Genomic DNA, 14530 nt, shown 5'->3' with positions numbered 1-14530 from the left:
TCAGAATAACTGTTTTCAGTCATTTTACAAGCAAAGTACATCAATATGTTATATCTGGAGCTATCAGAGGCAGTGTAAACACTCATCTGTGCCCACATAATTCAAGTATTAGTAGAGTAATTATTAGAAGGCATTAATATCCCCACAAATAATGGCTGGGGCATCTATTTAACTGTTTGCTTTAATAAATAGCTAAAACAAGAACACTTTAAGATAACCTATTAAGTGTAGCGAATACCAGTTAGCTAAAATAGTTAAGGATGCTCTTTATACAGTAGGTAAAAAATGGAGCTCCCCAAAAATTAACAACTTGTGACAACGAGACTATACAAATGACAGAATTGGCGATAAAGAGGTTAAAGAACGCAATTAAGCTAGGGAATGGCTAATGTGATGAATTGGTTTTATGCAGCATAGTTGTGTAAATAAACTGAAGCTATAGGATTTCACAATCCACAAGGTACATATAATAATGAAGGAAAATGCCAGTACTCGATGCAGTAATTCATTTTATTACCAGTCATTTCCCCAGGATGAGCAAAATGGTGCATCACAAAATGACGATGTACAGCGGATGTGTTTTAGAGCATTTATCATGCTTTTTTGTGTGGTGTGAATATTGTGCAGGGTGAGAGTACAGCTATAGTATGCCTCGTCTGAGTGTTCTGGGAAAATGGGGGCTACAGGGACATCGCAGTGATATGTCATAGAGCACCAGAATCCATTACCAGTAATAATATGCAGCATGTAAATAGAAAATTATTAGAAGCTATGGCTATATGAAAGGGAGGAATTTGTGCATGGATATGAGCCTTAGAAAACTCAAATGCAGAATATTAGCTGTAGAGATGGTCTAAGCCCTAAAGAGTTCATAATAATGAGCCCATATCTGAAACCTCCTCAGCTTAAACAGCAGGTTTAATTTTCATGAACACGGTACATATGAACCTAAACAGATAACTGAATATACTCTATATCCAAAGAGAAATTAGACATTTTTATTTAATTCCATTTATAATCAACGTGAATGTATGGAAGTGTGCTGATAGTATGTAATAGTGGAACATTGTCTGGCCTCTTCCCACATGCTAATTTCATTGAGGGGCTTCAGGTATATTGTCAGTCAACTCAAATAAACAGATGTATAAGAGGAAGACAGATAGATGTCATCCATATCAGTAAGAGCTGCAGGGATTATATACATGGGGGAAATGTGGTCATATAGGATATCTTCATGAAGCCAATGAGGTGTTAAAAGGAGATTTAATAGTGAGTGCAGTTATGTGCAGCAATCAGTGCTGGACATTCTACATGCAGCCAGGTATACTGGGAGCAGCCACAAGCCATTCAGCAGGTTTGTATGGTACAACCACAAGAAGATGAAGCAGTTTATATAGCAGGATGAGTTAAATGATTAGAAGGCAGGTGTATGAGCCTGAATGACTTTTTGGAAGACATGCAAGAAATACGTTTGTATAGATCTAAGGAGGGTAAACTTAGAATTAAGTAACAGGTTACAGAGTAAGGGTCAATGCAATGTTACAAGTCATTGTTAAATAATGTACTATTAGGCAGTGGATTGTGTTATAAATAATGGTTAATAAAGAGATATTATGGATGATATTACAGATTCAATATGTTCATTTAAAGTGCACTCAAGCGGGTTGATAGCAGCATAAGAAGTTACATAAAGGACATCATGACGTTATGTGTAGTGTATACAAATAGTTTAGGTGATTTGCCTTATACCAAATGCTCGACATCACAGCAGTGCAAAAGAAATAAAATCTGCACCAGGGTCTAAATACCTTCTACTAAGTCACAGAGCCAAATTACTTAGTCAAACGTGAGTAAAGGATCAAAATCAAACAAAATATGTATTCGGGCTCTACGCTATTTAGTAATAATAAACAATAGATTAATAAAAGGATTTGAACAGTCCTGGGAAGACAACTATGGTATCCACCAGAACAGAAAGTTGCCCCTGAAGCAGACCTGTGTCAGACTCATGGATGATAAAATGCCAAGGAAAAAAAAGGGTGAAGAGTTACAGGTCCTTGGCACATAATTGTAACAGCCAGGGGCGTATTTATAATGGGTGCAGGGTGTGCGGTGCACACGGGCCCTTGGTAACAGCACTCCTTTTTTTCTTCCTATGAGTAAAATCTCAATGACTTCTCCAAGTATAGCAGCAATACTGCACATTTCATGGAATTAAATAGGGATATGTAGAGTATGGTCATTATTAGACAAACTAGCAATAGTGACCTGGTTACTGCCAAGAGAGATCTATAGGTCAGCTAACTAGAAGTAGGATCAGGGTAATAGAAAGCAGATGAGCAGTCAGTATATACTCTATTTCTTATCTGGACTAATTCTAGAACTCAATCAATATTCCATATTTTCATTTAGTGGAAAAGTCCTTAATTCATATTGGGCTGAAATGAACTGCTAAATTACAAAGAGGAAGGATGATGGAGTCACCTGCAGATTTATGCCAGCCTCTACAAGAGTCCTAGCATTATTTCAGTCTAATAAAATCACGTACGAGTTAGGGGAAAAATGGGTTTTATCATGAGATGTATGCATGGCTCAGCTTTTCCAAGAAGCACACTTTTCATATAATAATCATTAAAAATAAATTATAATACAGTTGGGTTTGTAAAATATACATGAAATATATACCAGTAATAATTTGCACTTCAAACATATTCTTAAATCAAGTGACCTTGGGGATACAGTACAGGTTAATTTATTGGCCTATTCATCAACACAAGGATAAATTCTCCAAAGTATAGAACATGAGAATGACTACGTAACAGTACACCAATTCATGTATGCACACTGAAAAATGTATGGAAATAGGTGGCACATAAATGAACTGATCTTTAAAAATATATACACATGTCCCCTGTGACCCAATTACCATTACCCTGCTGGTCAAGTTTGACAATTTAAAGACAAGTACACGGTATATGCTAAAATAATGTGATAAAAGATATTTATGGGATCAACATCTCTTGGGAATCAACAGTTGATTAACCTTTACTTTACTGACTGCAAATGTGAATGTTTATTTACTTTAGAATTTTTTTATTTTTTTTTGTTATACTTACTGGCACATATAAAAAATACTAAAATCGGACAGTCACCAGATTTTAGGACTCCTAAATTTACCACATTCAATCTGGTGGCTAAAATTGACAAGAAAACCTTTGAAATTACACAAACGCATTATCGTAGATGTATAAATTCTATAACTTTTCAAGGGTATATGAGCATGAAGATTATGTGCATTGTATGTACATACGGGGATGCACCGTACAGTATGTGACCCCTTCACAATACATGAAAATCGGCTGTCTGAATAACCTAGTGTCGTGCCAACGTCCATCTTTTTTATTGAGATTCAGCAAGATTGCTGTAGGTGATATGGCTAGTAATGACAATCCATATCCTAAACTAATTGATCCAACAATGTAATTGCAAAATTAAAAGGAAAAAAAATCTGATGGAAATATTATCATTGTATATATTTAATGGAGATGTGTGTAATATACCGTATGAACAAAACATACATATACGCATTTTATGCCTAAAACCTTTGACTGGGGTAAGAGGAATTAAGGGATCTAAGGTTGGCCATGAGAAAAGCTTTCATAAAATGATGGTATTATCACATAGTATTATCATAACTGGAGCTAGCTGTCTGCTAGTAATGTACATTTTAGAATTAGTAGGACTGTATTTTTATCTGACAATTATAAGAGGATTCATATTATATTGATATCCAGACTATGAAGTGAAATTAGGAGTGTGTGGGATTTCTTGGCCATTTTTCCATTCTGCGGAGTAAAAAAGCTGAAATGAGTCATAATAACAGAACAAAGATTTAAGAGATTCTTGACCTCATTTTCTTTCTCACAAGGAAGCACAAATATCCTTGACATCTCCACTTTTCTCTAATAGGTGATTTAAGTCATAATACTGGTATTCATGTTCTATTTATATGTGCTACAACAAACATTTTGGAAAAGGTTATGGACATTTTATTTCAAAAAGATCTAGGCTTTACATGTTATATGTATGTCTTCTGAACTGCTGGCTGATCGCTAATCAGAATGACAGCAACAGCAGAAGTCTAACCCCCTCTTACTGACCGATCTACCTCCATTCTTTGTCTATATCTGTGATATTGCAGCAAGAAACAATCATACTATTTTTTTATGCCTCATGGACACATTTTTGATGACTCTGTCCAGGTGAAAAGTTGCATTATTATAGAAAAAATTACACTGGCAACAGTCCCCAGCAAACTACTGCCCATTCACATTTGTTTAAAAAGTTACCTTTAAATGTACAGAGTTGTTTTTTACTGCTTATAAAATGTAATTTAGTGAATACACTGCATTAGAGGAGTAATTGAGAATTAGAGCTGCACCAGGATATGCTGTACTGTCTTTTTCATAGATGCTATGTATCAACTATCAAGGCACAATGACAGATTTGCACAAATGCACTTCCTTGATTTATATGCGCTTTTAATTGCATGGTTTGGAAGCACATTTCAAACATAACAATTATGTATCCAAGTAAATTCAATCTAGGTACCAAATAAAGCGTTTTAACAAAAATAAATTAAATGTTGCTTTAACGCAGTCGCTTAGGTTTAACAATCAATGAAAGATTATGACATTTACATCTATGTGTATAATTGAAAAAATAGCTATTAAAAATGCTACAGTTTTGTCTCTAAAAAGTTAGTAATAAGCATTTAAAACACAGAGGGAATGTGACATCCTTTATAATGAAGGGGCATATGAAATTTCACAATGAGTCCTCAGCTTGAGAAAAACCATTTGCCTGGAAAATACACAATCCAGGTGTTATGCTAGCAAATAGGTTTCCTTGGAATTTTACATAGGATGGACACTGGTTCAGCAATATACCCTGTGTTACTGCATTTCACAGCTAGTGTTGTATTTGCAAGAAAATCCTCACACTCAAGTGGGTTTATCTGTTCTGGATAAGAGCTCAATCCTGTTGCACAGTCTGATAATTGGGCTGTTTTCTTGTTGCAGGAATGAGATCACTACTACTAAATATTCACAGGATGTGTCACCCATAAGTTTACAGCTTCACATTAATTTCCATGTGTTCGGTTATAGTGTGAGATGTGAATGCAAAATTAATTTGACTGTTGTAGTGTGGGGCTTTTTTGTGTGCAAATTGACTAGTAAAGCTAGATGTTATATGTATACTATGTATATATATATATATATATATATATATATATATATATATATATATCAGAACCTTTAAAAGTGGCTGTACTATGTTGAGAATTTAAATAATGATGAAATATAGTTTATAATTTAATTATTATTCATGATTATCTGTGTCGTACATACCATATTACATTCCATATTACATACCATATTACATACCATTATGGACATCCCCTAAGATTGTAGATCTTTTTTTTATGCCAAATAATTAAAACTTGTCTCAGTTTCTCCTAAACTTGTTGTGTCAGTGTATATAATACTAACATACAGATACTTTAATCGTGTACACCAATAAACAGTAATTGGGGTCACATGGCATTTCCTAAATATGGCATTTCTGCCTGAAATACACACCTACTATCTGGTACATGATAATACACTACACACAACATATCAGGACCAAATATAGAAAATCAATTTCTGCTTGCTAGCAATGAAGGGGTTAATTCCTGTCTTTGCCTGCATTCTGCTATTGTGCTGTGTTTATTGAAAAGTCTAAGCAGAGCTAATACTACACTTTAAACAACAACAATAATAAAACACTCCTATGCTGTCTCACCACCACCTTGCAGGATCGTGCTGCCTTAAACTGCCCGTTGCAACCAGTAGTTTCAATCTATATTTCCTGTAAGTATCCACCAGGGGGCGCTGCATCCCTCTGCCGCTTTCCTTTGGGGACCAATTTGACTGCTAATGTTCTCTGGATGCTAATGGTCAGAGTGCTCTTTACAGACAGTCACTCATCTATCTCGCAGTGACTCGCAAAAGTGGAGCATCAGCATTGTGAGATAGGTGGAAGAACAGCATCATATTAAAGTTGGGAATTGAAAATAGATCTCTGTCATGGATGAATACTGTGATTTTATTTCGTGTGGGTTTTTTGTGTGCGTGTTTTAATCTAAGAGGCTTCATCAATTGACTCTTACGGAGGTCAGTAAAGAAGTGATTGATCCTAGCAGTAAGCACTGATAACACAGGTGTAGTAAAGTCATAGAGACGTCCCATTATCTCAGTTGTTAGCCTATACTTCTAATTTTTAAAGACAGCTTCTATTTTTTGGTACATTGTATTATGTATTTTATAGAATTACAGCATTGACACAAAACAATTGCATGTAGCTGGCTGAGATATCACTTTTTTTGCACGTTAATGAAAATATCATTAGCTTTCTTATACATAATATAAAATGTCACTATATAGGTATATGATGACCAATGTATATGTATTTAGGGCTGCCGTGGCTGAAGCTCATATATATGTATGAGCAATAGAGGGTGAGCTACAGTATAGTCACTTACACACATCTCATGCTGATAACAGACATCAGAAGGAAGTGCTTTCAAAGGCTGTATCGTGCACATAACAGCAAGACACACAGCAAAGATACAGGGACCTGTTCAAAGAGTGACATCATCAAAGCGTATCTTGACAAAAAATAAGGAACAATTAAGAAAGAACCTTCTTCCCCCTCATCTCTCCTCAGCCCCTAAGGGAGTTCACCTGAATCTCCGCTTGCAGCTTCTGCTAGGAACATTTCAGCAATAAAAGAAATGCAAATGAGAGAAACGACATTCAGGAAAGTATGTACTTACTGAGGGAAGGTTTTCTGTGTCCTAATTAGAGAGAAGTCCCTGTGTGAGGAGTTATAATCCTTTTATTGGCACTCATTAGCCAACAGAAGTGTTTTATCCAGGTTGTCTTTTTAGGAGAATGAGCCCCTGTTCTATCTGGAAGCTGCACCCAAGAGTTCAGGAGGAGAGCAGATCATCACCTCCGATCATCCATGTCCCTAACCAAACCCAAAGCTCTTCAGATGGAGAAGGGACCCCCTGTGTGCTTGGTATGTGCGAGGAGTTTCTGGGAAGTAAAGTGCATATTATCCTTTTAGATCCTGTAAATAAACAAGAAAGGAACAAAACAAAAGCATCACAGGTACAATCAGGAGTTGCTTTCCTGGAAGTGGCCCCCAGATGTTCTGTGAGGTCCCTCCACTCTTGGCCTCCAGATGTGCAGTGTGGGGAGATGCTGTTGGTCCAGAGTGCTGAAATGCACACAAGCCACTCTTCTCATTGTATTTAGAATGGAGATTTGTGGAAAGGGATTGAGAGGCAGCATCAATCACTCTCAATTAGCATTGGCATGATGGGTGGGGACCTCGCTGTCCTTGTAGTGACCAGTCTGTCCCTCCAAGTTACTGCAAAACACATAGCTCTGAGGTGTAGGAAAGGAAACACATGCTTCAATAAGATGTGCCAGGGATCTCTCTTCTCTGGGTGGGGTGGGAGAGGCTTACCCTGAGCATACACAGCAGCAGGAGGGGAGCAGGACAGAGTTGGGGGTGCAGCTGGCACACAGAAGGAGGAGGAGAGAGGTATCTTGCTGTTTGGAGAGAAGATTTCCAAATGCCAGCAAACAAGAGATTGCAAACCTTATACTAGCTCTACATCAGGATTCCTGAGCGGTCCTAAAGACCTCAGCTGATTATTCTTGACAAGCTCTGCATTATTGATTGCAAGCTCTGTGGTGCTCCCTGGGGTAGAATCCCAGCTGTTATAGAGGGTATTTTGTTTGTGAATGGAAAAGTGTTCTGATTGCTAGCAGAGAACTGTAGCAAATCCCAGATTTACAGATGGGAGTCACTTCATCCAAAATGTTAACCCCATTTCTACTAAATTATTTCAGTTACCTGCATATCAGTGTACTTAAGTATGTACTGACGCAATGAATCAAGTGTACCTCCATGCAAATGAATAGAGAGAGAGTGAGAGTGAGAGAGTGTGAGAGTGTGTGTGTGAGAGAGAGAGAGAGAGAGAGAGAGAGAGAGAGAGAGAGTTGGATATATGTAACTACATATTATATTATATTGATGTTATAAATGTAATGCATTTTCTGCAAAGAAAATAAGTAATTTTATAATTGTGGCATTTAAGATAGAAATACTGTATATAAACTACACATGTGTATTACAACAATATGCAATTACTCATAAGTAAAATTACATACAGCCATGCAAATACAATACAATGCTCCTGTTAACTTAAAAGAAGTTTGCAAATTCATGGATATTTAGTATAGTACGTAATATAAGTATTTCCATTCCTGCACAGAATTGGAGAAAGTATAAGAGATAGCCCCTAAAAAACGTTTTTTTCATCTGTGCCATAAATCAATAATAATAGATTTTTCCTCACTTGAGAAGATAGATAGAGAGACCTGTACTTTCAGCAAATTTATTGTGCAAAATGGCCAGTTTCTCATAGGGTGCGATGTGCGCAGGTTCTGGGAGTGAGCTGCTGGAAAGTAAGTGGGGATATTGTATTGGTTCATAAGTTTCAAGTGAGTGTCACAGAAATCGACCATTTTGTTCCAAATAAAACAGGTTATATCTGGAATGCCTGTATAATTAGAGACAGCTGGAAAATAATGAGCTGTCCCTTTAACCTGCTGTATTCTAAATCCTAACAGCACTCAGAATCATGAATGGTCAGGCTCTAACAATGTGTAAGATGCCACTAAAAAACTGCATAAGAATAAAAATTATTTAACAAGTAAAGCGCCTGGAAGTCACTCATAGGGATACATACACTAAAGCAAGTGAGCATTGTTACATACATTGTTATTTATAATTATTTGTGGTGCAACAAATCCAGGCAGCAGCCTGCCAAACTGCCCCCTCATTCCATAATGGGTGGATGAGAAGAGACTGCAAATAACCAGCTATCTCATAACAACAAAACCTTTTTTTTAACTCACAGATATGCTAATTTGAGTATTTAACCCCTTGTATGAATGAGGTTATATATTCCTTTCTAGCTTTTTAATTATATAATTGTCCCAACATCTAATACCCATGGGAGCAACCACTTGTAGTTATTTGGCTGATTCTCTTTATTGTCCCTGCAGCAAGGGAGCGGGGTACAATAAACCTATACTGTGGGGTAAATATGGAACATTATGCCATTAGCTCTGTATAGTAACCTAGACACCGAGCCACTTTCTCCCTCTGATAAACTCTGCACCATGCTCTGAGACACATCCGGTCTGTACAGTTTAACCTAATGTTACCCCCCCCCCCCCCCAGTTCAGCTCTCTTACTATCAATTATTTAAAACTAAAATGAACTTTACCTTCTGTTACAAGTCATTGTGTGTTATTTGTTTGTATCACAATTTCACTAATGTACAACACTGAGTACTATGTTGGCAGTTAATAAATGATGATAATAATATTAAGACAGGAAAGTAAGGTCAATTCTGATCAGACAGATTAGACATTCATTAGGATGGAGTGAGCTGTGTTATTTATCACATAACCCCAGCTCACTTCTTTACCGGTACATACAAGCAGACAGATTGTACATAGATTATGTGGGGACACAACACATTCTGGGGAAATATGAACCTCCTTCTTTTAACCTGTTAAGTACCACAGAGACGTTCTGCAGCAGTGAAACACATACCAGCACTAGGAGAGCATGCAGATCATCTGTTATACAGATCTGTGTCCTGCAGGCACAATGGGAGGGAGAGAGTGAGGCAGCGCAGGACTGGAAGCTGAACAAGGGACTTCACAGGAATTGTTGAATGAAATGTAAGTGTGGCAGGGGTAATGTGAGGGAGACCACAGTTGAACTACTTTGGAGAGGTATCCTGTCAACACCCTATGCGGTAACAAATTACATTTATAGAAACCATTTATCCCTTGCCTCCTCTCTTGGGAATCTGTGTCACTGCTTTGTCACCTTTAACGTAAACTAGAAGACAGCGGTGGACCTATACTGCAGCAGGTTTCTCAAGCAGCACAGTATAAGAACACAGAGCAAAATAATGAAATAATGCTATTTGTTTTCTTTTTGGTACATTTGATAGGGATTAAAGTGATACTATTTGGCATTTATATTGCATACCACATTAATACATATATTTCTTTGTAGACAGAATGATAAGAGCCCCATATTTTCTGCTCCAAATCTAAACTTTAATCTCAAACCTAGTTTACTCTAGATAGGACTGGATAGTCCAGTGGGATGTCTGTGGGCTCCATCTGACTCCTTCTGACTCGCCAAGGCCTTTCCAGCCTCCACCTCGCTCACTGGCAGCCTTCAAATATATATTTCTAATGGTGCAAACACACGGTCAGATTTTGTTTCAGATATGAAAAATCGTTCAATCGTTCATATCTTTGACATGTAGGGAATGTATTGACGAACGATGCGCGTGCCCGCATGTCAGATAACGATATCTGAAATCTGATGAGTTTGCAGTCAGATTTGCTAGATATCATTAATTCTTCATCATTAATGCAAATCGTTCATGATCGTTGGTCAAATCCTTCAAATTGTTCATCGGTCATAAAAAAATCGTCCAGCGATTTCATTGATCTGACAAATCTGACCGTGTGTATGCACTATAAGAGTATTCATGCTGCAAGCACAATACATATCTGTGGCCCTGTACATGTACATACTCAGCCACCTCTGTCTAGGGTCAAATTGTCCCTGAAAATGATCTTTTCTCCACATATGTCTGAATGATCTCACTTTTCACAATACATGGCATATACTGTATATGTGAACATAGGGGACACTGCAGATCACAGTAGGATGGTTACAGCTAATATAGTAACATTATGATATATGTAAAGTTGGATCTGAATGATATATCATATACATCATATAGTGTGTATGCCCGATCCGTCATTCATCAAATTGTCACATCTGCTCTCTGCACAGCAGATGGGACACTGCAATGAACGACGCTGTGCTGTTTCATGCAGCAGTCAATGACACAGAGCACCGTCGTACATTGGATCATGCAATATGTACGGCGTGCGTGATGTATCATTACATCGCATCATTGCAGGGTCACACCATCGTATGGTGTGTACCCAGCTTTAAGGTGCGTACACACGGAACTATATATCTTAACGATATGAACGATAACGATATTGTTCAATGATATATCGTTCATATCGCTCCGTGTGTATGCAACGAACGAGCAACGATGCGCAATCCTGCTGGACGATAACGATATCAACCATTGTCCATGCACAGTGTCGGACTGGGACATGAAGGGCCCACCGGGGGAAGGCAGTGGTAGGGGCCCATGCTTAAGTGGTGTGGCCAGCCAACCCAGAGGCTTGGCTAACCAATAGGAAAATCTTTTGTAGTTTCTATAGAAAGGAGCCAAGCACCCATGTTGATCAGTGGTACTACTCCACCAGGTAACTGACCATCTAATACAGTAATAATGTATGACTTGAGGTCTGGAACCTAACACCTAGAAGAGTGGGGTGGACACTCAGGTAGTGGGGCCCACTGGGGATTTATACTGCACCCCTGTGGGCCAGTTCAATTCTGTCCATGCATGCAGGCCAACTTGGACGATATCGTTATCTCTCCATAGGGATCTGAGATCATTCATCGTGGGTCGTTGGTGGTTTTTAGGTGTGTGGATGAACAATACCGTTCATCCAGCACACCTGGATTTTAAAGGAAGATCATTCAGCAATATCATTATCGCTGATGATCGTTCCATGTGTACCCAGCATTACAAGCATACATATTACTCTTTCTGTGGCTGCTGTTCAGCTGAGAAAATAGCAACATTTATAAGGAGAGGAAAATATATAGCTGAAAACCAGTTTGGAGAATTGATATTGTAGAGTTGTGCATTTCAGAAGCCATGCAATTCTACAAGGAGGCACTGCTAAGTCAAGAATATGTCAGTCAGCAGAATACTCTCATATAGTCAGATAACAAATTAAAGATGCATTGGATTCAGTGATCTGTCTCATACCTTATGATTCTATTATTTTAAAAGGTGGAATTCTGCCTACTCAAGGGGGACACATATATTTTGCTTCTATTTTTAATACTGCAATCATTTACATTGTGAAACCACCAGGGATATTCAAACTGGGCTGTGCCTGAATCTCCAATCAAAATCTCTGGGATAAAGTAATATTGATAATTCATCCCCCTTAGGGAAGGTTGATGTCAATAAACAGAAAGGCAAGCCAGCAGATGTTTTGTGGCAGGTTATAGAAGACAGAGTTCAATCATGGCAGCTTATGCTTACACAGAAATTCATTGTGCGCACAAAGGACATAGTGATTCTGTCATTGATGGGGTTTTCAAATATGAATTTTACTAACTCCCCTTCCTTTTCCAATAATAGTACCTTGGTGTGTGTGTGTGCCAATTCTGCTAAAATTGGCAGGGTTCCTGCACTCACTTGTAGCTGGGACTACTATATATCATCTCTAATATCAAGAACTGAAGAATGAATGCCAGATGTATCAATCACAAGTCCTTGGACCCTGCTAAATGCAGCAAACAAAGGGGTCCCACCAAGGTTTTATTATTGGAAAGGGAGGAGATTTAGTACAATTAATATTTAAAGTGGAAAGCCTCTGTAAGAGTGATAGCATTCTATATTTATCATTGGCATTGATGTAGATTCCGGCTCTTGGTCCCAGTCATAGATACAGGGTTTTAGCAAGAGTGTAGATACTGTTATAGTATGGTTAGATGCCGCCAACAGACCAAGAAGGCTTTGTACACACAACACAAACTTTTTTGCAGGACTGACTTATTTGATATGAAACAAAATGGTTAAAGGGGGGTATCCACTAGGCGATTTTGATAGACGATTGCACGATAACGATGTAGTTATCGAACAATCGCCTGCAAATAGCCCACAAATCGGGCATGTAAATGATAAAAACAACCAGCGATGCGCCTGCCGCTGGTCGTTTTTGCCATCTATCATCGCCCATACATTCTGGTCAACCTGACGATCTCGTCAGGTTCAGCATGTACAGGGAGCAATAGAGAGCACCTACTGTTCTCTTGCTGCCGCCGGACCTCTCTGCAATACACGGGAAGGGAAACAAACAGTCACAGCCTGATGACGCTGGACACTCACATGTTGTGAGTCTCCAGCATCATCATCAGTCTGTGACTGTTTGTCAGCAAGAGCGGCAGAGAGGTCCATGTCTTGATCTGCCTAGACTGAACGAGTGAACGTTCAGTCTAGGCACATCACTAGATATACAAACGAGACCACGATTGCAATGTCGTAATCGTGCTCTCATTTATATATCTAGTAGTGGATACCCACCTTTAGTTAACATCCTGGTGGGAGAGGGACACACCTTTGGTTCACACACAGGTTTTGAGCTAAGTACATACCTGAACTACGGTGCAACCCAGCATCACAGTGATGCGATGTAAATACATATCGCATCACTGTACACACTACAAGATCCATCATATGACGATGTGATATATCGTTATATGCTTCATGTAACAACTCCATGCCGTCTGTGGAATCATCCCAATTGGATGATGCAATGACCAACATGTGAAAACGATGGACTGGGGGTACACACTATACGATGGTCATGCAGATTGGTCAAAAGTACCAAGATTGCACAATATATCATATAGTGTGTACCCAGCTTAGCTATCACAATGGGCAAACATTTATCTGAGGATAAAAGCATGTTAACATCTGTACAACAAATAAATTGATAATATATTGATAGTGCCCAACAAGAATGCAGAACTTGTAAATTGTGTTAGACATATTGGGAAAAGGCTATTTATAGCAGTAACTGCTTTCATTTACTCATAGGAATTTTAGCCATATTTGCAGCATTGTAAGATCATTGCAAGTCAATATGAAAAAAGTAAATTTCTAATGATGCAACCAGTAGTATATATTAGCATGCAACATACAATATATTGCATTTGTGTACAGGTGTTTTTCATCAACTTTGTTTATAATAGATGCCCAGCAGTGTTCAGTTTACATATAATGGGGTCACATATCTACTACAAAACTAAGATACATTTTTAAAACTTTAATTCCTCCTGCCAGGATTATGGCATAATCAGGAGTTAGGGAAATAAAATATTAATGTCGTCCTAATCCCTCCTCAGATAGGGAGTGCTTTAACCTGTGAACTCACTGGAGATAATGCAGAGAGAGTGTTACACCGGTTGTCATACTGCATCTTGTGTGGCCAGAAAGCAAATGCACGCAAATGTGCGCTTGCAGACCTACACATATCGAGCATGTACAAATCCGTATGACTAGAGTTGTGGGAATGGATGTTATTACATAGGCTGAGTACAGTGAGTGTGTAAACACTCATACAAGTTTGGAAAAGCCATGTTAAGTGCTCAGGGCAGGCGCAAATAACGGATGATGATGGTCGCTGGAACTAGCAAACCA

The 14530-nt window shown here is 38.3% G+C and overlaps 1 protein-coding gene across 8 annotated transcripts in view; it reads right to left on the bottom strand.

The window, feature by feature from the left end:
- NTNG1 (netrin G1) overlaps window positions 1–7676 on the bottom strand; it is a 381653-nt gene extending 373977 nt beyond the window's left edge. For 7 of the 8 annotated variants that reach the window (XM_088474047.1, XM_088474042.1, XM_088474040.1 and 4 more), the window contains exon 1: window positions 6881–7676. The gene's annotated coding sequence lies outside the window, so the exon portion shown is untranslated. Of the gene's footprint in view, window positions 1–5847; window positions 5866–6880 lie in introns of those variants that run through there. The other variant, XM_088474041.1, reaches the window with a different exon arrangement.
- Window positions 7677–14530: the final 6854 nt, after the last annotated feature.

This window comes from Taudactylus pleione, unplaced genomic scaffold (genome assembly GCF_031769625.1).
Source record: "Taudactylus pleione unplaced genomic scaffold, aTauple2 ptg000146l, whole genome shotgun sequence".
Classification (NCBI taxonomy): Eukaryota; Metazoa; Chordata; class Amphibia; order Anura; family Myobatrachidae; genus Taudactylus; species Taudactylus pleione.
Note: the sequence above shows the minus strand (reverse complement) of the source record. Positions and strands in the feature narration are given on the sequence as shown.